Source organism: Chiloscyllium punctatum, chromosome 28, assembly GCF_047496795.1.
Source record: "Chiloscyllium punctatum isolate Juve2018m chromosome 28, sChiPun1.3, whole genome shotgun sequence".
NCBI classification, from domain to species: Eukaryota; Metazoa; Chordata; class Chondrichthyes; order Orectolobiformes; family Hemiscylliidae; genus Chiloscyllium; species Chiloscyllium punctatum.
The window spans coordinates 19545244-19571345 of NC_092766.1; the positions used below are offsets into that span (position 1 = coordinate 19545244).

General features: G+C 45.7%; 1 long non-coding RNA gene across 3 annotated transcripts; it reads left to right on the forward strand.

Moving 5' to 3' along the window:
• LOC140454052 (uncharacterized) lies at window positions 1-25129 on the forward strand. 3 transcript variants are annotated; one of them, XR_011952541.1, is made up of 3 exons: window positions 55-369; window positions 15833-15995; window positions 22862-25129. It is a non-coding gene; the product is annotated as an uncharacterized lncRNA (long non-coding RNA). The 3 variants fall into 3 exon arrangements; XR_011952540.1 differs by lacking the exon at window positions 55-369 and adding an exon at window positions 12738-12865; XR_011952539.1 differs by lacking the exon at window positions 15833-15995 and having other exon boundaries at window positions 1-369.
• The last annotated feature ends 973 nt before the right edge of the window (window positions 25130-26102 follow it).

The following is a 26102-nucleotide window of genomic DNA, read 5'->3' on the forward strand; positions in this document are numbered from 1 at the left end:
CGCATGCGCAGTTCGCGCCGTTCCACCAGAGAGCTGCGCATGCTCACGAAGCAACACCGCAGCCGCTCATGCGCAGTCCCACTCTTTTACTCCTGCAATTTGGAGAGTGGAGTCTCAGAAACGGAAATTGCTGGGGGAAAAAAAATACACAGAATTAACATTTCGGTTGTAGTGAGATTGAGATTCTCGCACCAGGGAAGCAGTGTGTGTAAATGCAAAATACTGCAGCTGCTTGAAATCTGAAACACGCAACAGAGAATGCTGGAAAATGTACTTAGCAAATCCGAGTGGACAGAGAAACAGATTTTTCGAGTTCGGTGTGACTCCCGGAGCTGGTACTGCAGACAAGGGCTCAAATCCCAATGACTGGTATGTGGGAATTTCTATGCAATCAGCTATAATAGGAATTTAGAAAGGCAATTTTAGTAATGAAATTGTGATTACAACTTCAGTGACTAAGCTTCTATCTCCTGCATGGGAGTCAAGACCCCTTGGAATGGTGGAGGGAGCCACCCTGGTGCAGGGCTGAGTGACAGCCTTGTCATGCACATGTGTTAAAATCACAAAAACGGATAACTGGGCCTGACAGGACAAGGTATGAAACATTCCCGGTTACAGAGTAGTTTGTACAGTCCTGAAAATGTGTTGCTGGAAAAGCGCAGCAGGTCATGCAGTATCCAAGGAGCAGCAAAATGGACGTTTGGGACTTGAGCCCTTCTTCAGGAATGAGGAAAGTGTGCCAAGGAGGCTAAGATAAAAGGTAGGGAGGAGGGACTTGGGGGAGGGGCGTTGGAAATGCGATAGGTGGAAGGAGGTTAAGGCGAGGGTGATAGGCTGGAGTGGGAGTGGGAAGGTCAGGAAGAAGATTGCAGGTTAGGAAGGTGGTAAAAACAATGACTGCAGATGCTGGAAACCAGATTCTGGATTAGTGGTGCTGGAAAAGCACAGCAGCTCAGGCAGCATCCAAAGAGCAGTGAAATAGACGTTTCAGGCAAAAACCCTTCATCAGGAATAAAGGCAGAGAGCCTGAAGCGTGGAGAGATAAGTTCGAGGAGGGTGGGGGTGGGGAGAAAGTAGTATAGAGTACAATAGGTGAGTGGGGGAGGGGATGGTTAGGAAGGTGGTGCTGAGTTCGAGGGTTGGGACTGAGACAAGGTGGGGGGAGGGGAAATGAGGAAACTGGAGAAATCTGAGAGTCTTAAGGACCTGCATGTCCTTGGTGGAGTGGGAGGGGTAGTTGAAGTGTTGAGCCACGGGGTGGTTGGGTTGGGTTGGTTGGTCCGGGTGTCCCACAGGTGTTCTCTGAAACGTTCTGCAAGTAGTCGGCCTGTCTCCCCAATCTAGAGGAGGCCACATTGGGTGTAGCGGATGCAGAAAATGATGTGTGTGGAGGTGCAGGTGAATTTGTGACGGATATGGAAGGATCCCTGGGGGCCTTGGAGGGAAGAAAGGGGGTGAGTTGTGGGTGCAAGTTTTGCATTTCTTGCGTTTGTAGGGGAAGGTGCCGGGAATAGAGGTTGGGTTGGTGGGGGGTATGGACCTGACGAGGGAGTCACGGAGGGAGTGGTCTTTTTGGAACGCTGATAGGGGAGGGGAGGGAAATATATCCCTGGTGGTGGGGTCCGTTTGGAGGTGGCGGAAATGACGAGAGATGATACGATGTATATGGAGGTTGGTGGGGTTGTAGGTGAGGACCAGTGGGGTTCTGTCCTAGTGGCGATTGGTGGGGCAGGGCTCAAGGGCGGAGGAGCGGGAAGTGAAGGAGATGCGGTGGAGAGCATCGTCGATCACGTCTGGGGGGAAATTGTGGTCTTTGAAGAAGGAGGCATTCTGGGTTGTACAGTACTGGAAGTGGTCCTCCTGGGAACAGATGCGGTGGAGACGAAGGAATATGGGATGGCGTTTTTACAGGGGGCAGGGTGGGAGGAGGTGTAGTCTAGGTAGCTGTGGGAGTCGGTCGGTTTATAGTAAATGTCCGTGTTGATTCGATCGCCCGAGATAGAAATGGAGAGGTCTAGGGAGGGAGGAGTCTGAGACGGTCCAGGTAAATTTGAAGTCGGGGTGGAAAGTGTTGGTAAAGTGGATGAACTGTTCAACCTCCTCGTGGGAGCACGAGGCAGCGTCGATACAGTCATTGATGTAGCGGAGGAAAAGGTGAGGGGTGGTGCCAATGTAGCTGCGGAAGATGGACTGTTCCACATATCCTACGAAGAGGCAGACATAGCTGGGGCCCATGCGGGTGCCCATGGCTACTCCTTTGGTTTGGAGGAAGTGGGAGGATTGGAAAGAGAAGTTGTTCAGAGTGAGGACCAGTTCAGTCAGTCAAAGAAGGGTGTCAGTGGAAGGGTACTGGTTGGTACGGCGGGAAAGGAAGAAGCGGAGGGCTTTCAGTCCTTCGTGATGGGGAATGGAGGTGTACAGGAACTGGATGTTCATGGTGAAGATAAGGTTTTGGGGACCGGGGAAGCAAAAATCATGGAGGAGGTGGAGGGCATGGGTGGTGTCCCAAACGTAGGTGGGGAGTTCTTGGACTAAGGGGGACAGGACCATGTCGAGGTATGCAGAGATGCGTTCTGTGGTGCAGGAGCAGGCTGAGACAATGGGTCGGCCGGGGCAGTCAGGTTTGTGGATTTTGGGCAGGAGGTAGAAACAGGCAGTGCGGGGTTGTGGGACCATGAGGTTGGAGGCGGTGGATGGGAGATTTCCTGATGAGGTTATGGATGCTCTGGGAGATGCTGGTTTGGTGGTGGGGGGTGGGGTCACGGTCAAGGGTGCAGGTAGGAGGAGGTGTCCGTGAGCTGGTGTTTAGCCTCAGTGGTCGATGTGCCAAACTACTACCGCGCCTCCCTTGTCTGCCGGTTTGATAGTGAGGTTGGGATTGGAATGGAGTGAGTGGAGGGCTGTACGTTCCGAGGGTGAGAGGTTGGAGTGGGTGAGAGGGGTGGAGAGGTTGAGGCAGTTAATGTCGCGGCTGCAGTTGGCTATGAAGAGGTGGGTAAGTGGCCAGCACGGGGTGTCCAGGTGGATGGGGTGTGTTGGAGGCGGGAGAAGGGGTCATCAGAGGGTGGGCACGAATCCTGGTTGAAGAAGTAGGCGCAGAGGCGAAGGCGGCGGAAAAATTGTTCGATGTCTCGCTGCGTGTTGAACTCGGTCATCCGAGAACGTAGGGGAACGAAGGTGAGGCCTCTGCTGAGGAATGATTTTTCATCCTCAGAGAGGGGGAGGTCTGGAGGGATGGTGAAACCTCGGCAGGGCGGGGAGCGAGGACCTGGTGTGGGGTTGGAGCTGGGAGTGGGGGCGGGGTGAGGCGTGGGGCCGGGAATCGGGGCGGGAAGGGGGATGGGCGTGGTTAGGCGTTGGGGGCGTGGTTAGGTGTGCGGACGGAGGTCGGCGTGAGGCGGGGTTAGACGTGGTGACGGAGATAGGCATGGGAGCGAGATTAGGCGTGGTGACGAAATCGGCGTGGGGGCGTGGCTAGGCGTGCGGACGGTGATCGGCGTGGGGGCGTGGCTAGGCGTGCGGACGGTGATCGGCGTAGGGCGCGGCTAGGCGTGCGGACGGTGATCGGCGTGGGGCGGGGTTAGGTGTGGTGACGCTGATCGGCGTGGGGCGGGGTTAGGCGTGGTGACGGAGACGCATGCGGCGTGGTCGTGCAGGTGTACAGTTGCATATCCTGAATTGTCCCTTGAAAAAGTGGCGTGTACTGTCTTTTTGAACCACTGCAGTCCATTTAGTGTAGGTGCACCCACAATGTCAATACAGAGGCAATTCCGATTTTGACCCAAGGATACTGTAGGAACAGTGATATATTTCTAATATACTAATAGAAGACACATGGGGGATGGAAACCTGTAAATAGTGGTGTGCTGTAAGAATCAGTGCATTGGTCCACAAGTATTTACAATAAATATGAATAACTTAGATGAGGAAAGGTGATGTACTCTAGCTAAGATTTCAGAAAACACAAAGATAAACACTAGTGATAATCTGTCTATATCCCTCTGCACACATTAAGTGAGTGGGCAAAAACCTGGCAGATGGAATATGATATGGGAAAATGTAAGGTTAAGAACTTTGGCAGGAAGAATACAGGAAATTAATTAGGTACATTATTCAGGAAAAGGAACTGTGAGGAATTTACAGTCTGACATCGGAAGTGGGGAGGTATTTGAAGCTTTAGGCAGCACGATGGCACAGTAGTTAGCACTGCTGCCTCACAGCGCCAGAGACCTGGGTTCAATTCCCGCCTCAGGCAACTGTTTGTGTGGAGTTTGCACATTCTCCCAGTGTGTGCATGGGTTTCCTCCTGGTGTTCCGGTTTCCACCCACAGTTCAAAAATGTGCAGGTTAGGTGAATTGACCATGCTACATTGTCCGTAGTGTTAGGTGAAGTGGTAAATGTTGGACAATGGGTCTGGGTGGGTCGCTCTTCGGAGGGTCAGTGTGGATTTGTTGGGCTGAAGGGCTTGTTTCCACATTGTAAGTAATCTAATCTTTGTTGGACTTAAAACCAGACAATCTCCTTGCTCAAGTGAATTGCATCTCAGGTTGCTGTAGGAGGTCAGACAGGAAATTGCAGGAGCTCTGACACAAATTTTAAAATTCTTCTTGAGCCACAGGGGCAGTATCAGAAGATTGCCAATGTAAGAGGGGTGGCAGATGTGAACCAGGTGAGTCTAACGTCAGTGGTTGGGAAGCTATTAGAGAAAGTTCTGAAGGAGTGAATTAATACACTCTGGGAAAGCCATGGGTTAATTAAGGATAGTCAGAGGGAGGTCATGCCTAGCAAATTTATTAGAACTTTTGAAAATGTGATGAAAGTGTGTGGATGAGGGAAGTGCAGCTGATGTAGTTTTTAGCAAAGCTTTTGGCAAAGTCCCACATGGGAGACTGATCGAGAAGATTAAAGTACATGAAATTGAGGGACACTTGGTGAAATAGATAAGAAACTGGCTTAGTTAATAGGATTCTGGATTAGTGGTGCTGGAAAAACACAGCAGTTCTGGCAGCATCCGAGGAGCAGGAAAATCGACGTTTCAGGCAAAAAGCCCTTTATCAGGATACAAGGGGTAGTGGTAGAAGGCTGTTTGAGTGACTGAAGGCCAGTGTTTCGTAGAGTCACTCAAGGATCAGTACTGGGATGCTTATTGTTTGTTATATACATAAATGATATAGATGGGAGAATATTCAGCACATTTACAGATGACACCAAGATTTGTAGTGTGGCTAATAACAAAGGAGATGGTTGTAGGTTACAGGAAAATATGAATGGGTTTGCCAGATGGGCGAGCAATTGGAAATAGTTTTTAACCCTGATAAGTGAGAGGTGATGCACTTTAGAAGAAACAAGATGATGGAGTATTTAATGAATGGTAGGACACTGGGTAGCTTAGAGAAACAGAAGGATCTTCGGGTAATAATTCACAATCCCTGAAGTCAGCAGAGCATACAACTAGGAAGTTAAGAAGGCTTATGGGACACTTGCTTTCATTAGTTATGGCATAGAATACAAGACCAAAGACGTAACGTTGGAGTTGTACAGAGTGCTGGTCAGGCCACAACTGGAGTACTATGTGCAGGTTGACTGAAAGGATGTGATAGCACTAGAGGGGGTACAGAACAGATTCATCGTTCTGTTGCCTGGAATGGAGAAACTGAGCTGTAAGGAGAGATAAGATAAGATTGGATTGTTTTCTTTAGAGCGTCTGCTATTGAGATTTCTAAGATTATGAAGGATATGGACAGGCTGAATAGAGAGCAGCTGTTCCTCTTGGTTGAGGGGTCAATCATGAAAGAGCATATTTTTCATGTAGGGGGTAGAAAATTTAGAGGAAATGTATTGCTGCAGAAGGTAGTGGAGGCTGGAAACCTTAGAACCTTTTCAAAAATATTTGGATGAGTACTTCAAATATCAGTAAATTCAAGGAGATGGGACATCTCACAGAACACAGGGAGAATGAGCCATTTGGATACAGAACTAGCTCAAGGGTAGAAGACAGAGAGTAGTGGTGGAGGGTTGTTTTTCAAACTGGAGACCTGTGACCAGTGGAGTGCCACAAGGATTGGTGCTGGGGTCCTCTACATAAATCATTTGGATGCGAGCATAAAAGGTACAGTTAGTAAGTTTGCAGATGACACAAAAATTGGAGGTGTACTGGACAACAAAGAGGGTTACCTCAGATTACAACAGGATCTTGATTAGATGGGCTAATGGGCTGAGAAGTGGCAGATGGACTTTAATTCAGATAAATGCGAGGTGCTGCATTTTGGGAAAGCAAATCTTAGCAGGACTTATACACTTAATGGTAAGGTCCTAGGCCGAGGGAGTGTTGCTGAACAGAGACCTTGGAGTGCAGGTTCATAGCTCCTTGAAAGTGGAGTCGCAGGTAGATAGGATAGTGAAGAAGGCGTTTGGTATGCTTTCCTCTATTGGTCAGAATATTGAGTACAGGAGTTGGGAGGTCATATTGCGGCTGTATGGGACATTGGTTAGGCCACTGTTGGAATATTGCGTACGGTTCTGGTCTCCTTCCTATTGGAAAGATGTTGTGAAACTTGAAAGGGTTCAGGAAAGATTTACAAGGATGTTGCCAGGGTTGGAGGATTTGAGCTATAGGGAGAGGCTGAACAGGCTGGGGCTGTTTTCCTTGGAGTGTCGGAGGCTGAGGGGTGACCTAAGAGAGGTTTATAACATTGAGGGGCATGGAGAGGGTAAATCGGCAAAGTCTTTTCCCTGCGGTCAGGGAGTCCAGAACTGGAGGGCATAGGTTTAGGATGAGAGGGGAAAGATATAAAAGAGACCTAAGGGGCAACTTTTTCACAGAGCGGGTGGTATGGATATGGAATGAGCTGCCAGAGGAAGTGGTGGAGCCTGGTACAATTGCAACATTTAAGATGTATTTGGATGGGTATATGAATAGGAAGGGTTTGGAGGGATATGGGCCGGGTACTGGAGGTGGGACTAGATTGGGTTGGGATATCTGGTTGGCATGGATGGGTTGGACTGAAGGGTCTGTTTCCATGCAGTACATCTCTATGACTCTCTGACTCGAGGTGCAGGAAATTGGGATGAGCACATTTTTGATGGTAGCTATGTTGGTGCAGATTCAATATGCCAAAGGGCTCTTTCAGTGCTGTATGAATCTAGGTGAACACCATTTTAATGGAAATAGACTGCTGAAAGCTACAGAACACAGGGATTGAGGAGTCTTTGTCCGTGAGGCTAGCATCCAGGTTCAATGGGTAATATGGAAGGGAAATGGAATGTTGGACTTTATTTTAAAAGGGATTTGAGTATAAGAGTACACTGGTTTTTCTCAAGTTATACAAGACACTAGTCATTCCATAGCTGGAATATTCTGAACAGTTTTGGGTCATTTATCGAAGGAAAGATATACTTGCATTGAAGGCAGTCCAGAGAAGGTACAGTGGGGCTGACACCAGGTATCAAGGGACTGCATTATGAGGAGAGGTTGATTGGTTGGACCTGTACTCATTAGAATATAGAAGAATGAGAAGCAAACATATTGAAACATGCAAGATTATTAGGGGACTAGATTATGTAGATGTGGTGTTGTTGTTTCCCCTTTTGGGAGAGTCTTGAGCTGCATAACATAATCTCAGAATAAGGGGCCACACTTCTAAATGATGAGAAATTTCTTTTTGAGGGTAGTGATTCTGCAGAATTATTTACCACGGAGGGTTGTCTAGGCTTGGTTATTAAGTATTTTCATGGCTAACATTTTTAACCAATAAGGGAATCAAGGATTTTGCAAAACAGACAGGAAAATGGAATTGAAGTTTATCAAATCAATCACATCTCATTGAATAATGGAGCAGACTAGATTGGCTAAATGACCTTGTTCTGCTCCTATGTCTTATTGCCTTATATTTTCAAATCTGAATGGTGAATGGCTTTGTGGAGACCTTTCAGGAAGTGGTCTTCAAATGTATCTGCTCTCCTTGAAGTTTGAAATGGTGGTGGTCATTACTTTAGGAAAGTCGAAGAGTGTGGTGCTGTAAAAGAACAGCCAGTCAGGCAGCATCTGAAGAGCAAGAGAATGACATTTTGAGCATAAGCTCTTCAACAGGAAAGGGTTAGGTGATGCTGTCTAGGAAGCACATCTTGTAAACACTGCTTCGACTGAGTGTTAGCTTTTGAGGAATGGAGTGTTTCAATTGGTAGCTCAGGTAGCAGTCAACAGGCTAATCTGTCCTGATGGCAAATCTCTTCTATACCTCTCTAATGCAATTCATCATTATTATAATGTGGTAACCAGTATTGCACACAGTACTCCAGTTGTGGCCTAAGAGCCTTTATGCATATCTTCCTTGCTCTTTTACTCTATGCCTTGGCTTATAGAGGTAAGTATCACTGATGCCTTCTTAACTATCTTATCTACCTGCCATGCCCTTCAGAGATCTATGGATATGCACACTTAGATCTTTTTGATGTACTTTTCAAGTGGGAGGGCTAACAATTCCAGCTGTTACTGCTCTGCTCACCTGACTAGTATTTGCTATCCCCCTGCAGTTTACACCTATTTAATCATAATTTACCTCCTTACCAATTTTCATGTCATCCATGAACTTCTTGATCGTAGCCCCTACATTTATGCCCAGATCACTTATACACCACACAAATAGTAATGTCCCTAGAACTGAGCCCTGCAGACCCACCTGGAAGCTGACTTCAAGTCACAGAAATATCCCTGTACCATCAGTTCTGCTTCCTGACTCTCAACCAACTTCGCATCCAACTTATCATTTGATTTGGATCCCACAGACTCTTACTTTCTTGATCAGTCTACCATGAAGGTCTCTACCAAAGCTTTTAATAAAATGCATGTAAGTCACATCAAAAACATGACCCTTATCACACTCCTTGTTTTCTTCCCAAACACAAGCTTCAATGAAGGTCAAACATGACCTTCCTCTGACAGTTCCATGCTATTTCTGATTCATCTCTATCACTCAAAATATAGATATGTGCTCTGTCAGAATTCTTTTTCATAACATCATTGCCTCCAAATCTGGACGGACTGATGCTGCCTGAGCTGCTGTGCTTTTCCAGCACCACTCTAAATATAGACTCTGATCTCCAGCATCTGCAGTTCTCACTTTTTCCAGACTGTAAGTTCCTATCCCATCCTCACTTTTTTTTAATTATGGGATGACTTCAGTGCTGTAATCCTCTAACACCTCCCTGTGACCATTAGGGATTTGTATATTAATGCCAGCACTGCTGCTTTGCTTGCCACAACAGACTAGAAATACATTTATTTACTTCGAGATTTTGGAAAGGATTTGTAGCTCAGGTTGTAAATTTGCTTGCTGAGTAAGTAGATAACATTATCAGAGCCTCAGGTGCAGCATTGGTGTTCTGCCACGCTTGATATTTATCTCTCTCTTTGTTGTGGTAGGTGATATCATCTCCAGTTCTGTTTCTGAGCAGTTGGTAAATGCGGTCCAAATCTAGATATTTATTAATAGAATTCTGGTTTGAATGCCAGGCCTCTAGGAATTCCCATGCATGTATTTGTTTATCCTGTCTCAGGACAGATGTATGTTAGGTACTCAACTACAGGAGCAATGATGCTAATGCCCAAAAATGTAACGGAAGCAGGACATTATTTAATGAGCTACAACACACTGTAGCACCCAGGAACTATGAGAAGCTGAGGAAAAACACCTATACAGTGTACTCAGGAACAATGGGTACCCAATAAGCACAGTCCACTGATTTCTGCACAATTGACCTAAACAAAAAGACACAACACCCCCAGAGACTCTAGCCACTCAGCCATACATCTAAGACATCTCTGAGATGATGACCAGACTACTCTAGCTCCCAGGTATCATGGTAGCCCACAAACTACCACCAAACTGAAACAGCTCCTGATGAATTTAAAGGACCCTGTATCACTAACCAGCAGAATGAACATACAAAATATCCTGCAAGGACTGCAACAAACATTACATTGGACAAGCGGGCAGGAAACTAGCCACCAAAAAACAAGAGGGATACCAGTTCGACTGGGACAATACATCCTTCCTGGGACAGGCTAAATAGAGGCACACACAAGAATTCATAGAGGCCTGGCATTCAAACTGGAACTCCATTAACAAACATTAGATCTGGACCCCATTTAGCAAACTCTCAGAAGCAGAAACAGAAATTATATCAGCTACGACAACAACCAAGATAGATAAATAACAAGCGGGGCAGAGCACCAATTCTTCACTGGAGGCTTACTGATGTTACCAGTCATGGTGATGAAACATCTGAGAACAAAGAGAGTCATAGAGATATACAGCACGGAAACAGACCCTTCAGTCAAACCTGTCCATGCCGACCAGATGTTCCACCTCCCGCACCCGGACCATATCCCTCTAAACCCTTACTATTTCATTTACCCATCCAAATGCCTCTTAAACGTTGCAATTGTATCTGCCTCCACTACTTCCTCTGGCAACTCGTTCCATACACGTACCACCCTCTCTGTGAAAGCGTTGCCCCGTAGATCTCTTTTATATCTTTCCCCTCCCACCCGAAACCTTATTCGACCTGGACCCAATATACCTGCCACTGCAATGGACAGGTGGAACTGACAACCGGAAGCAGCAGATTCAAACCACGACAAATGCTGGAGGAAAGATCACAGAAGCGCTTCACAGGAGGCTCCCAAGTACTGAGGATGTCACCTAGACAGGGGACGAAACGTCTGTAACACAAATTCCCAGCTCGGCGAACAGAACCACAGAACTTTGCCTATTTACCCTATCCATGCCCCTCATAATTTTGTAAACCTCTATAAGGTCACCCCTCAGCCTCTCCCTATAGCTCAAATTGCCCAACCCTGGCAACATCCTTGTAAATCTTTTCTGAACCCTTTCAAGTTTCTCAACATCTTTCCGATAGGAAGGAGACCAGAATTGTACACGATATTCCAACAGTGGCCTAACCAATGCCCTGTACAGCCACAGCATGACCTCCCAACTCCTGTACTCAATACTCTGACCAGCAAAGGAAAGCATACCAAATGCCTTCTTCACTATCCTATCTACTTGCCACTGCACTTTCAAGGAGCTATGAACCTGCACTCCAAGGTCTCTTTATTCAGCAACACTCCCATTAAGTGTATAAGTCCTACTAAGATTTGCTTTTCCAAAATGCAGCACCTTGCATTTATCTGAATTAAACTCCATCTGCAGCTTCTCAGCCCATTGGCTCATCTGGTCAAGATCCTGTTGTAATCTGAGGTAACCCTCTTCGCTGTCCACTACACCTCCAATTTTGGTGTCATCTGCAAACTTACTAACTGTACCTCTTATGCTCACATCTAAATCATTTATGTAAATGACAAAAAGTAGAGAACCCAGCACCAATCCTTGTGGCACTCCACTGGTCACAGGCCTCCAGTCTGAAAAACAACCGTCCACCACCACCCTCTGTCTTCTACCTTTGAGCCAATTCTGTATCCAAATGGCTAGTTATCCATGTATTCTGTGAGATCTAACCTTGCTAATCAGTCTCCCATGGGGAACCTTGTCAAACACCTTGCTGAAGTCCGTATAGATCACATCTACCGCTCTGGCCTCATCAGTCCTCTTGGTTACTTCCTCAAAAAACTCAATCAATTTTGTGAGACATGATTTCCCATGCACAAAGCCATGTTGACTATCCTAATCAGTCCTTGCCTTTCCAAATACATGTACATCCTGTCCCTCAGGATTCCCTCCAACAAATTGCCCACGACTGACATCAGGCTCACTGGTCTATAGTTCCCTGGCTTTTCCTTACCACCTTTCTTAAACAGTGGCACCATGTTAGCCAGCTTACTGTCTTCTGGCACCTCACCTGTGACAGTCGATGATACAAATATCTCAGCGAGAGGCCCAGCAATCACTTCTCTAGCTTCCCACAAATCTACCAGCTCAGCAAGCAAATTTACAACCTGACATTTATTTACTACGGATTGTCGGTGCCACTGGCTGGGCCAGCATTCAACAATAGCACGAGACAAACAGAGGAACCCAGAGAATTTCGAGAGGTATGGCACTTATTCCATGGACTCTATCAATAAACACATTGACCTACACCTAAATACCGACCAATGTAACAAGCGACCGGAAGCAGCAGGAACAAAACAGCAGCGCTTCACAGGAGGCTCAATGGCATTGAGGATGTCACCTAGAAAAGGGGAAAAAAACGTCTGTAAACCAAATTCCCAGCTTGGTGAACATACCCACAACAACCGCAACCTGTACTCGAGCTAAAATCTTTACTCAAACCTTGATCTACTGCATATCTCGGTTTGCCCTTGACAACGTGGCGACGAACTTCTCCCCTTTACGGCTGCTGGACTCGCTGTATTCATGTATTTCACAGCTCTTCGCTTTGATATGCATGCTTGTATTGCCCTTGCAATTGTAAAGACCAGAGCAAAGTATTAATTGTGGACAGTGCTTTTGAATGCGATTACTTTCGGAATATAAAAATGGTGTAAGGCCAATATATATTATTCCATATCCATAATTTTGTACATGCGCCCACAGAATTGTTGGAATCATGTCGCAAAATTGGTAGTTTGATTTAACGGCAGGCTGCAACAATGGGGGTTGATTTACCCAGTATTCTGGACGTAAAGAATACGCCCTACCTCCAGAACAGGAGCTGCGTGCGCAATCACAGCGCAGCGAAGCGATTGAAGCATGCGCATTACGGGCCGGTGCGGGGGTATGCGCAGTCACCCCCGAAGCAGAACGGCTGGTTGAGCGGGCGGAGGATCGGGAAGGAAAAGGACGGCAGCGGAGGAGAAGTAGATTTTTTTTGAACGCCGACTGACGGCTGCTGTGCCGGAAGGTAAAGTGGTTGCGTCCACCGATCCCGGAGAAAGCAGCTAATGTTCCAGCGCCTGCTTCAATCTGGACGCAATGCGCCTGCGCGGCTTCCATGTAATTTTGGCTCCAGGTCAATGTCCACCCCCAGACTGGACTTGATCCTGTGTCTGCGGGTACAGGGACTATCCACACACCCCTATTAACATCCCGTTCTAGTACCGTCCTCCAATTTGATTATTGGTATAAACTGGAAAGGGTACAAAAAGATTTATAAGGTTCATAGCTCTTTGAAAGTGGAGTCGCAGGTAGATAGGATAGTGAAGAAGGCGTTTGGTCTGCTTTCCTTTATTGGTCAGAGTATTGAGTACAGGAGTTGGGAGGTCATGTTACAGGACATTGGTTAGGCCACTATTGGAATGTTGCGTACAATTCTGGTCTCCTTCCTATCAGAAAGATGTTGTGAAACTTGAAAGGGTTCAGAAAAGATTGACAAGGATATTGCCAGGGTTGGAGGATTTGAGTTATAGGGAGAGGCTGAACAGGCTGGGGCTGTTTTCCTTGGAGTGTCAGAGGCTGAGAGGTGACCTGATAGAGGTTTACAAAATTATGAGGGGCATGGATAGGGTAAATAGGCAAAATCTTTTCCCTGGGGTCAGGGAGTCCATAGGAGGGCATAGGTTTAGGGTGAGAGGGGAAAGATATAAAAGGGACCTAAGGGGCAACTTTTTCATGCAGAGGGTGGTATGGAATGAGCTGCCAGAGGAAATGGTGGAGGCTGGTACAATTGCAACATTTAAGAGGCATTTGGATGGATATATAAATAGGAAGAGTTTAGAGGGATATGGGCCAGATGCTGGCAGGTGGGACCAGATTGGATTGGGATATCTGGTTGGCATGGACGGGTTGGACCGAAGGGTGTGTTTCCATGCTGTACATCTCTATGACACTATGACATTAAGGAGACTGGGCTGTTTCAGTTATGATAGGCTGGGACTTCTTTCCCCTGGAGGGTGAGATGTGATCTTGTAGAGATTTGTAAAACCATGAGGGGGTGTAGATAAGGTGACAAGGGGAGGCAATGGGCTTGTGGTGACATTGCTGGACTGTTAATCCAGAGACCCATGTAATGTTCTAGGGACCCAAGGTTTAAATCCCACTGCGGCAGGCGGTGAATTAAATTAAAAATCTGGAATTAAGTGTCTAAGGATGACCATGAATCCATTGCCGATTTTGGAGAAAGACCCATCTGGTTTGCTGATGTCCATTAGGAAAGGAAACCAACATCTTTGTCTAGTCTGGATTACGTGTGACACCAGACCCACAGCAATGTTCTTGACTCTTAACCTGCCCTCCAGGAAAGGCAATAAATACTGGCCTTGCCAACAATGTTCTTTTGCTCAAAGTTTGTGAGAAGATTTGTAGCTCGGGTGCTCATTGTGGTTCTGTTCGCCGAGCTGGGAATTTGTGTTGCAGACGTTTCGTCCCCTGTCTAGGTGGCATCCTCAGTGCTTGGGACCCTCATGTGAAGCGCTTCTGTGTTGTTTCCTCCAGCATTTATAGTGGTTTGTCTCTGCTGCTTCTGGTTGACAGTTCCAGCTGTCCGCTGACAGCGGACAGCTGGAACTGACAACCGGAAGCAGCAGAGACAAACCACTATAAATGCCGGAGGAAACAACACAGAAGCGCTTCACAGGAGGCTCCCAAGCACTGAGGATGTCACCTAGACAGGGGATGAAACGTCTGCAACACAAATTCCCAGCTCGGCGAACAGAACCACAACAATGTTCTTTTGCTCTGAATGAATATTTTTGTAAAAAGCCAAGGATTTGTCCCCAGGGTAAGGGAGGACAAAATTAGAGAGCATAGATTTAAGGTAAGCGGGGAAAGCTTCAAAAGGGATCTGAGAGGCAATTTTTTCACACATGGTGCATATATGGAATGAACTGCCAGAGGAAGTGGGAGAGGGAAGTACATTTATAACCTTTGAAAGACGTTTGGACTGTTACATGGATAGGAGGCATTTAGAGGGATATTGGCCAAATGCAGGCAAATGGAACTAGTTCAGTTTCAGAAACCTGGTGGGTGTGGACAAGTTGGGCAGAAGGGTCTGTTTCCGTGCTGTATGACTCTAAATTCTGTGTGTGCGCCATTGCAACAACGACCCCTACACGAAACCTATCTCCAAATTGTACTTTTTTCAGGGTATGGGGCATCCAGCCTAACATCACCACTCCCAGCCCAACACCTGCCTCCAAATTGCACTTGATCCTCTCTGTATGGCGACTGAGACCATTCCAATACTGTCTTCTCAACCAAACCACCACCTCCATCCCAATACCCATCTCCAAACTGCACTTGGTCCTTGTGCCTGGGTACAGGGACCACTTCAACACCACATCTCACCTACGTAACTACCCCCATCTAAATATACACCTCCAAACATCATTTGATATTCTGTATGTGAATACAAGAATCAATGCAAAATGCCTCCACCCCAATATAAGCCTTCAAACTGCACTTGGTCCTCGATGTGTGAGTCAAAAGACCAGCCCAACACCAGCCCCACCCCAACACTACCCATGACCAACACCACCACCCCACCTCAATTTTGTATGTCAGTTCATAATGTGCAGTTCGATTTAGGTTTTTCTGTCTTCACATTCTTCTGCCATAATATGGTAATGGGTGACTAGCATAGATCAAGCACATATTCAGAGTATCTGTGACCAAGGGAAATGGGATTGTCACTGGCTGGGCTAGTATTTACTGCCCATTCCGAGAGAAGATAGTGGTGAGTTGCCTTCTTGAATTGCCTTCTCTCAGTCCATTTGGTGTATTACACCCAAAATGCTATTAGGGAGCGAATTCTAGGATTTTGACCAAGTGTCAATAGGAACAACGATATGTTTTCAAGTCTAGATGGTGAGTGGTTTGGAGAGGAACTTGCACGAAGTAGTGTAATTTTACATCTGCTGTCCTTGCCTTCTAGGTGGGAGCAGGTGAGGAAGGTGCTGCTTAAGGAGTCTTGGTGAATTTGTACAGTTCATCTTGAAGATTGTGCACACTGCTGCCACTGAGTGTCAGTTGTGAAGGAGCTGAATGTGAATGTGGTGCCAGTCATTTTGACAGTTGTTGGAGCTGCACTAATCCAGGCAAGTGGCCAGTACTCGATCATATTCCTGACTTTGAGTCATAGAGTCCTAGAGCACGGAGACAGGCCCGTCACCTCAAACTGGTCCATGCCGACCAAAGTATCCATCTACGTTATCCCCATATCCTTCTAAACCTTTCTTATCCATGTAGTTATCCAAATGCCTTTTAGCTGATGTTAATATGCCCACCTCAACCACTTCAGCTGGCAGCTCATTCCATATGTGTACCACCTTCTGTGTAAAAAAAAAAAAAGTTGCCCCTTAGCTTCCCTTTTCTTTCCCTTCTAACCTTAAACTGATGTCGTCTTGTCTTCGATTCCCCAAACATGGGTAAAAGTTGAGTGCACTCACCCTATCATGATCTTATACACTCCTATAAGATTTCCCCCTCAGTCTCCTACGCTCGAAAGAAAAAAGTCCTAACTTGTCCAACTCCACCTGTAACTCAGACCTTGAAGTCCTGGGGACATTCTTGTAAATTTCTTCTGCACGTTTTCCAGCTTAATAGCATCCTTCTGATAGCAAGGTGACCAAAATGGAGCACAGTACTCCATGTGCGACCTCACCATTGTCCTATACAACTACTACATAACGTTCCCACTTCTATTCTCAATGCCCTAACTGATGAAGGTCAAAAGCCTTCTTCACTGCCCTGTCTACCTGTGACTCCACTTTCAGAGAACCGTGCACCTGAACCCCAAGGTCCTTTTGTTCCACTACACTCTTTCAGGCCCTACCATTCACCATGAAAATGAAAGACCTCACACTTCCCTATATTAAACTCCAGTTGGCATTTCTTGGCCCCCTTCCCCAATTGATCAAGGTCCTGCTGCAATTTCTGATACCATCCTCACTGTCCACGATACCACCTATTTTAGTGTCATCTGCAAACTTGCTAATCATGCCATGTACATTCTCGTCCAAATCATTGATATAGATAGCAAGCAGTAATGGGCCCAGCATTGACCCCTGAGGCACTCCACTACTCACAGGCCTTCAGTCCGACAGTTTTCCTTCTGCTTCCTACCATCAAACCAATTGTGTATCCAATTTGCTCGTTCCTCCTGGACTCCATGCAATCTCACCTTCCTGAACAGCATACCACATCAAACCTTATCAAAGGCATTACTGAAATCTATATAGATTATGTCTACCACCCTGCCAGTTCCTGGTCACTTCATCAGAGAACACTAACAAATTTATGAGGCGTGATCTGCCATGCACAAAGCCTTGCTGACGACTCCTAATCAAACCCCGTCTTTCCAAATGCATGTATCTCTTATCTCTCATAATCTTCTTAAGTAACTTACCGACCACAGATAGTTTCCAGGTTTTTCTATGCAGCCCTTCTTGAGTAAAGGCACAGCATTTGCTACCCTGCAGTCTTCCAGGACCTCACCTGTGGCAAACCCTGATGCAAAAATATCAGCCAGGGCACCGTAATTTCTTCTTTAGCCACTTGCAGTGTTCTTGGATATTCCTGGTCAGGACCGGGAGATTTATCCACCTTCATACACTCTAATGTGTCCAACGCCACCTCTACTGTGATATGGACTGTCCCCAAGGTATCACCACTAACTTCCCAAAGTTCCCCAACTTTTCATGTCTTTCTACACAGTAAACACAGAAGAGAAATATTCATTGAGGACCTCACCCATCTCCTGTATTTCTACACATTCATGGCCACTTTTGCGCCTTGAGGGGTCCTATTATCTCTCTAGTTATTCTTTCTCCCTTAATATACTTAAAGACCCTCTTTGGATTCACCCTAGTCTTCTCAGCCAAGATTATCTCGTGCCCCCTTTCCTTTCTCCTGATTTCCTTCAATAAACTCCTGTATTACCTATGCACCTCCAGGGGTTCCCTTGATTTTAGCTGCCTATACCTGAGCTATGCCTCTTTTGTTTTCTGATCAAGGCCTCAATATCTCTTGTCATCCAGGGTTCCCTAAGCATGCCAACCTTGCCCTTCACCCCCACAGGAACATGTAGACATGAACTCTAACTATCTCACTTTGAAAGGCCACCACTTGTCGGAGGTCCCTTTGCCTGCAAACGAACTGTTCCAATCAATCCCTGCAAGTTCCTGTCTAATTCCATCAAAATTTGCCTTGCCCCAATTTAGAACTTGAACCTGTGGACCAGTTAGGTCCCTGTCCATAACTATTTTAAAATTAATCTAACGATGGTGACTGGCCCCAAAGTGCACTCCCACTGTTACCTCAGTCACCTGTCCTGACCTGTTTCTCAAGAATAGGTTGAGTGTTGCCCTGACCGAGTAGGACTCTCTACATACTGCTTGAGGAAACTTTCCTGAGCGCACTTAACAAACTCCACCCCATCTAAGCCCTGAATGCTGAGACAGTATCAGTCTATGTTATGAAAATTAAAATCCCTGACTATGACTTGCTCCTGCAAGTCTCCCCAGTTTTCCTGCGTATTTGTTCCTTTAATTCCCATTGTCTATTTGGAGGAATATAGTACAACCCCAATAACGTCACCATCCCCTTCTTATTTCTTAGCTCCACCCACAAAACCTCACTGAGTGATCATTCAGTTATTTCATCTCTGACTACTGCTGTGATGCTCGCCTTAATCAAAAATGCAATTTTCCCCCTCCCCACTTTCCACACCTCTGTCCTGCCCCAAAGCATTGTTTCCTGTCTTCACATTCTACTGACACCTTGTGCAATGGAATTACAACAGGAAGAGAGATTGTGTGGATGCGCACAATAATGATTAAGGCAGGGTTTGAAACTGAGCTGCAGTAGTATGGTAATGTGTGGGCCAGCACAGATCAAGCAGATGTTCAGAGTATCTGTGACCAAGAGACATGTTCCACACTGGGCAAGCATTGACTGTCCATCCTTCGAGAAGATAGTAGTGAGCTGCCTTCTATCAGTCCATTTGATTTACTACACCCAGAATGTGGTTAGGGTGTGAATTCTAGGATTTTGACCTGGTAATACTAATGAACAGTGATAGGTAGTCAAGTATAGATGGTGAGTGGCTTGGAGGTGAACTTTCAGGTGGTAGTATTACTACGTATCTGCTGTCCTTGTCCTTCTCGATGGGAGCAGTTATGGAAGTTGCTGCTTAAGAAGCCTTGGTGAATCTTTGCAGTTCATCTTGAAGATGGTGCACACTGCTGTGACTGACTCTTAGTTGTGTAGGAGCTGAATGTTTGTGGATGTGGTGCCAGTCATCTTGAGAGTTATTGGAGCTATGCTCCTCCAGGGAAGTGGGGGCTATTCCATCACATTCCTGACTTTTGCCTTGTAGATGTTGGACAAGCTTTGGGTGGATCACGAGGTGAGTTTTCCACTGCAGGATCCTTGAAGCAGTATGTGAATAGTGTAACTCGAAAGGCTTGACCTGATGTTGGAGAATAAGCCAGACGCGGTGATCAAAATTTCAGTAGGGGAACATTTAGGGAACAGTAACCATAATTCCACAAGTTTTTAAGTAACTAATGCATAAGAATAAGAGTGAAAGTGCTGATCTAGGGAAAGGCTAACTACGACAATATTAGGCAGGAACTGGAATGTACTTTTGAGAAGCTGTTTGAAGGTAATTCGCATCTGATTTGGGAATCTTTTAAAGACTAGTTGATCAGAGTGTTCCTGTGAAAATCAGGGATAAGAATGACAAGATTCAGGAAGCTTACATGACAAGAGAGGTTGAATGCTTAGTCAAAAAGAAAAATAAACCATACTAAGGTTTATGAAACTGAAGACAGACAAAACCTGTGAAGAATATAAAGATATTAGGAAAGAATTCAAGCAAGGGAACAGGGCTAATAGAGGTCACAGCAAGTCCTTGGCACACAGGAATAAGGAAAATCTCAAAGCGTTTTTTTACATATACAGGAATCAAGAGGCCAGCTAGGGAAAGGCTAGATCCACTCAAGGATAGAGAAGGGAATTTATGAGTGGAGCTGGTGGAAGTGGGTGAGGTTCTTGTTAATACCGATGCAAAGTATTTAATAAAGAAGAAAGACATGGTGGATTGTCAGTTTAGAATGGGGCATGTTGATATTCTAAGGCATGTTAATATATAAAAGGAGGGGTTCTTGGGTGTTTTCAAAAGCATTCAGGGAACCGGTCCCCAGATCCTGATTGATTACAGAATACTGAGAGAGAGGCAGGAGTATTCTGGGGCCTTGTACAAAGACTTTGTCCTCGTTATTCACAGGAGAGGTCCCAGAGGATTGGAGAACAGCCAATGTTGTTCCTCTTTAAGAAAGGCGACAGGGATAATTCAGGAAATTACAGGCCTTGTGAGCCTTAGAGCTAGAATGATGGAGACCCTATCATGTACAGTCTCTTCGGCCCAACGAGGCCATGCCGACCCTCCAAAGAGTAACCCACCCAGATTCATTCATCTACCCTATCATCTATATTTACCCCTGACTAATGCACCTAACGTACACAGACCTGAACATCATGGGCAGTTTAGCATGTCCAATTCACCTAACCTACACACCTTTGGGAGGAAATCGGAGCATCTGGAGGAAACCCACACAGACACAGTGAGAATGTGCAACCTCCACTCAGACAGTCACCCAAGGCTGGAATCAAACCCCAGTCACTGGCGCTGTGAGGTGGCAGTACTAACCACCGAGTCACCGTGCCATCCCTCCACTGAGCCACCATGCCGTCCGTTCAGTGGTAGGGAATTTACTGAAGAAACTTCTTATGGGCAGATTTACAAACATGGAATCAGCAGTCGACAGCGTGGCTTGTGTGGGGGAGGTCATGCCTTACAAATTTGATTGAATTTTTTGAGGAATGCCAAAGTTGATTAAGGCCAGTGCAGTGGCTGTTTTCTCTATCGCCTTTAGCAAGGCCTTTGACAAGGTCCCTCATAGCAGGCTGAGCCAAAACGTGGGATCTGCAGTAAGCTGGCAAGATGGATATAGAACTGGCTTGGTTATAGAAGACAGAGAGTAGCTGTGTAAGAGTGTTTTCCTGACTGGAGATCTGTGGCCAGTAGTGTTCTGCAGGGATCAGTTTTGGGGCTCCTGTTCTTTGTAATGAACATAAATGGTTTGGAGGAGAGTTAGGTGGTCTGATTAGTAAGTTTGCAAATGACACAAAGTCTGGAGGACTTGCAGATAGTGAAGAGAATTACCAGAGAATATGGCAGGATATGGATAGGCTGGAGACTTGGGTGGAGAAATGGCAGATAAAATGTAAATGTGTAGTGATGCATTTTGCAGGCGGCACATTAGCATAGTGGTTCACCCTGCTACCTCATAGTGCTCGGCACCCGGGTTCAATGCCAGCTTCGGGTGACTGTCTGTGTGAAGTCTGTGCATTCTCCCCTTGGCTGCGTGGGTTTCATCCAGGTGCTCCGGTTTCCCCTCTCAAATCAAAGGTATGCAGATTAGGTGGATTGGCCAGGCTAAATTCCCCATAATATCCAGGCATGTGTGGGTAAGGTGGATTAGCCATGGAAAATGCAAAGTTACAGGGTTGGGATAGGGGGGTGAGTGTGGGTGTGGTGCTCTTCTGAGAGTCAGTGTGGACTTGTTACGTTGAATGGCCTGTTTCAGCATACTGGGGATTCTAATACAGGAGGGAGGTATACAGTAAATGGCACGACACTTAGTAGCATCAAGATACAGGCAGATCTCAGCTTTCAGGTCCACAGAATGAATGAGAGAATTAGCTTTTTTGTCACAGTTCCCTGAAAGTGGCAACACAAGTGAATGAGCTGGTCAAGATTGCATTTGGCATGTTGTCTTCATTGGTCAGGCGTAGAGTATAAACATTACCAAGTCATGTTGCAGCTTTATGGAACTTTAAAAACATCATATTTGGAAGATTGTGAACAGTTCTGGTCACCACACAACTGGACTGCTTTTAAGAGGGTTCAGGAAAGGTTCGGCAGGATTTTGCCTGCTTTTGGAGGGTGTTACCTGTAAGTGGAGGTTGGACAAATTTGGTTTGTTTTCATATAAACATCACAGGCTGAGGGGCGATCTGAAATAAATTTACAAAATATGCCAGGCATGGATAAAATGGATAGTTTGAGTCTTTTTTTCCTAGGGCAAAAGTATCTATTAGTAGGGAACATAGATTTAAGGTAAAAGTAGGTAAGTTTAAAGGAGGGGTGAGAGGCATGTTCTTTTTACACAAGGTGGGAAGTGCCTGGAATGCGGTGCCAGAGGAGATGTGGAAACCGATACAACTGCAATGTTTAAAGGCATCTTGACAGATACATGAATAGACAGGAAATAGAGGGATGCAGACTACATACAGGGAAAAGGCTTTTAGTTTAAAAAGGTGTCATCTGTCAGTGCAGGCTTGATGGGCTGTTCCTGTGCTGTGTTGTTCTTTATTCCAGAATTATTAGCTTCTGAACTGCTTTTGTAGCCGCATTACTTAACTGACTAGTTCAGTTCAGTTTCTGGTCAATGGTAACCATTGGTTCTTTATAGTAGGGGCTTCAATGATGCTCCTGCCATTGAATGTCAAGAGGGGATGGTTACATTCTCTCTCGCTGGAGCTCATCATTACCTGACACTTGAGTGGTGCAAATGTTATTTGCCGCTAGTCAGTCAAAGCCTGGAAATTGTCTCATTCTAGATCATTGAAAAGCAACTGAAAATTGACTGACTTTATTCTCAGTCTCCATATGGGATGGAGAATTAAATTCCATCACAACAGAGGTAGGGTTTAAACTGAGTATGGAGGAAGAAAGGGTATCAGTGATATAATGGCTTTTTATTTCAGGGAGGAGGGAAAATGTATAACCAAAATTTCTGGTTTTGGCGGAACAAAAGCAGAAAACAACAAGAATGTTTTGCTCTGAATTTTTATTTTGTAGTTGAATTGATGGATTTTATAAATTCTTTTACAGGATATTGGAAAGGGAGCATTTCCAGATCAAGAACACAAACCAAATATAACATTGAGATGTAGCAGTCATGTGACTCGTGAAGCTCCAAAGATCATTAGCCTTTGAATGAAGAAGGGAGAGCTGTTTGCCTGTTCCGTTAATGGGGAAAGATTTCAAATATGTGTGTGACTCAAAGCACCGAGATGTGCACACCCAGATGAGGATGTCTCAGTGCATTGACTACGGAAACAGCATTGACCAGTTAGCCAGTGCGCAATAAATCATTGCACCGTTCATATCAGGAAGATACTGTACATGTGTTTGAGCACAATAAGACCATAAGAAACAGCAGAATTAGCCTATTCAGCCCATTGCGTCTGCATCAATATTCGATATGGCTGATATGTTCTTCAACCCTATGCTCCTGCCTGGATTCCCTTGTCGTTAAGAGCCTATTTATCTCTGTGTTAAGTGTACTTCAATGACTTGGACCCTACAGCCCTCTGGAGCAATGGGTTCCACAGTGTAACAATCCTGGAGCTGAAGAAATACCTCCTCCTCTGTGCTCAAAAGGGTCGTCCCTTCACTCTGAGGCTGCACTCTGCGAGTCATGGAAACATCTTCCCTATGTCCACTGGATCCCAGTGTTCTGTAAGTTCCAATCATATCCCCCTTCTAGACTCCGTAGACAAGGTTTTGACTGATCATCCAATCTGGAGAGGCACAAGGACACCCATCCAATGGCGAAGCCGTGGATTTGTAGGGACTGTGGGAAAGGATACAGTTACCCATACCAACTGGAAACTCATCGGCGCAGTCACACTGGGGAGAGGCCGTTCACCTGCGCAGTCTGTGGGAAAGGGTTCACCCAGTCATGCACACTGCACACACACCAGCGGGTTCACACAGGCGAGAGGCCATTCCTGTGTCTGTACTGTGGGAAGCGATTTAATGCTTCATCAAATCTCCTGACTCACCAGCGAGTGCACTCTGATCACAGACCGTTCAAGTGTCCTGACTGTGAGAAGAGCTTTAAGAGCAAGAAGGACCTCTTAACACATCAACGCACACACACAGGGGAGAGGCCGTTCACCTGCTCTGTGTGTGAGAAGGGATTTATTCAGCCATCGCACCTCCTCAGACACCAGCGTTTCCACACTGGGGAGAGGCCGTTCACCTGTTCGGAGTGTGGGCAGAGGTTCACTGATTCATCCGACCTGCTGAAACACCAGCGCATACACACTGGTGAGAGGCCATTCGCCTGCTCTGTTTGTGGGAAGGCGTTCACTCAGTTATCCAGCCTCAGCTCACACCGGCTGGTTCACAGTGACCAGAAACCCTTCCAATGTCCCGACTGTGAAAAGAGGTTCAAAAGCAAATGGAATCTGTTGTCTCACCGACGTAGTCACACTGGAGAGAGACCGTTCACCTGCCCTGTGTGTGGTAAGGGCTTTGCCCAGTCAAACAATCTGTTGAAGCACCAGCATATTCACAACCAACAGTCAGGGTTCGATTCTGCTGGTATTGCTGGGGTTAATCTCATCCAGGACTGACCGGGTTCTTCTCATAGTTGGAAAATGTTATTGTGTTTGTGCTGAATTTAGTAGCAGGCCTAGATTAAAATACTCAGGATAATTATGAAGTGAAACAAGTTCATTTGAAGTACACTGTCTTTCCCTCCTGGATGAAGCTCAGAAAGGACAATAGTATGAAGGGAAAATCCAGCAGAAGGTCAGAAATAAAAGTTTCTGCAGGAAATGTGCAGGCCTGGCAGCATCGGTGGAGAATTTAATTAACTCTGTTTACGCTTCGAGCCTTCTTCGGACAGGACAACTTGAGTGAAGGACTGTTTAGCTGGAAAATAATTTCTGCCTGAACACAGTCCTTCAAGGCCACACCAAGAGGTAGAAATGGTATTTTGGTCCTTCTCCTCACTGTTATTTGATGGAAAAGGCTGTGTGGATTAAACCTGGGACGTGTGAGAAATATGGCCGAGCTCCCCTCTGCTGTGATTCAGAGTTCATAAACACGAATTGGAAGGTTCCCTGACAACTGTGTTTAGAGCCTGATAGACCAATGGCGAATGCTGGGCAACTGCATTGAAATCAGAGATTGGTGTCAAACTGTGATCTGTTCCAGCCTGGAGGTTTAAGGATGATTTTTTGAATCTAAAAATGTCTTAATTATTGTGCAAATGTAACTTGTTTTTGTGACACTCCTTAATTTACCACTTGAAGGTATATCTGAATTTTAGCTGTTACCTCATTTACAATAAATCTCTTTAAGATAGGTTGGTCTTGATGAAAAGATTTTTTAACTGCTGGGAAAGTTGTACAATATATATTTAATTCTGAGTAAAGAAGGATCTGTAGGGTATTTCAGAGTTGCAGAACTTTTATGGTGCTGAATCAGGCCATTGTGCCTGCATTGGCCTGTGAACATTTAAACAAAGTGCCAAACTCCTACCTATTCCCTGTGACCCTGCACAATGTTTATATTTAAATAATGATCTAAATCCTTCTTGAATGCCTCAATTGCACCTGTCTCCACCACATTTCCCAGAAATGTATTCCAGTCCCTAACTACTTCTATTGAGAAAAAGACATTTCTCAGCTCTTGCTTTTTTGCAAAACACTTTTAAAACTGTGCTGTTTGGTTATCAATTGGTATGGTGGCTCAGTGGTTAACACTGTTGCCTCACAGCACCACAGACCTGGGTTGGATTCCAGCCTGAGGCGACTGCCTTGTGGAGTTTGCACATTCTCCCCGTGTATGCGTGGGTTTCCTCCAAGTGCTCCAGTTTCCTCCCACAATCCAAAGATGTGCAGATTAGGCGAATTGGCTGTGCTAAATTGCCTGTAGCGTTCAGGGATGTGTAGGTTAGATGCATTAGTCAGGTGTAAAAGTAGAGTAATAAAGTTGGGGAGAGTTACGCTTCAGAAGATTGGTGTGGACTTGTTGGACCAAATGGCCTGTTCCCACACTGTCGGAATTCTATGATCTAATCTTTTTTTAAAAGATTCACTTATGGGATGTGTGTGTTGCTGGCTCAGCCAACATTTATTGACCATTCCTTTTTCCTCTTAAAGTGACAGTGAGTTGCGTTTTTGAACCACTGCAATCTATTGGGTGTAATGACATACACAGTGTCATTAGGGAGGCAGTTGCAGGATTTCTGACTCAGCAACATTGAAAGAATGACAATATATTTCCAAATTAGGATGGTGAGTGGCTTGGAGGGAAACTTGCAGGTGGTTATTGT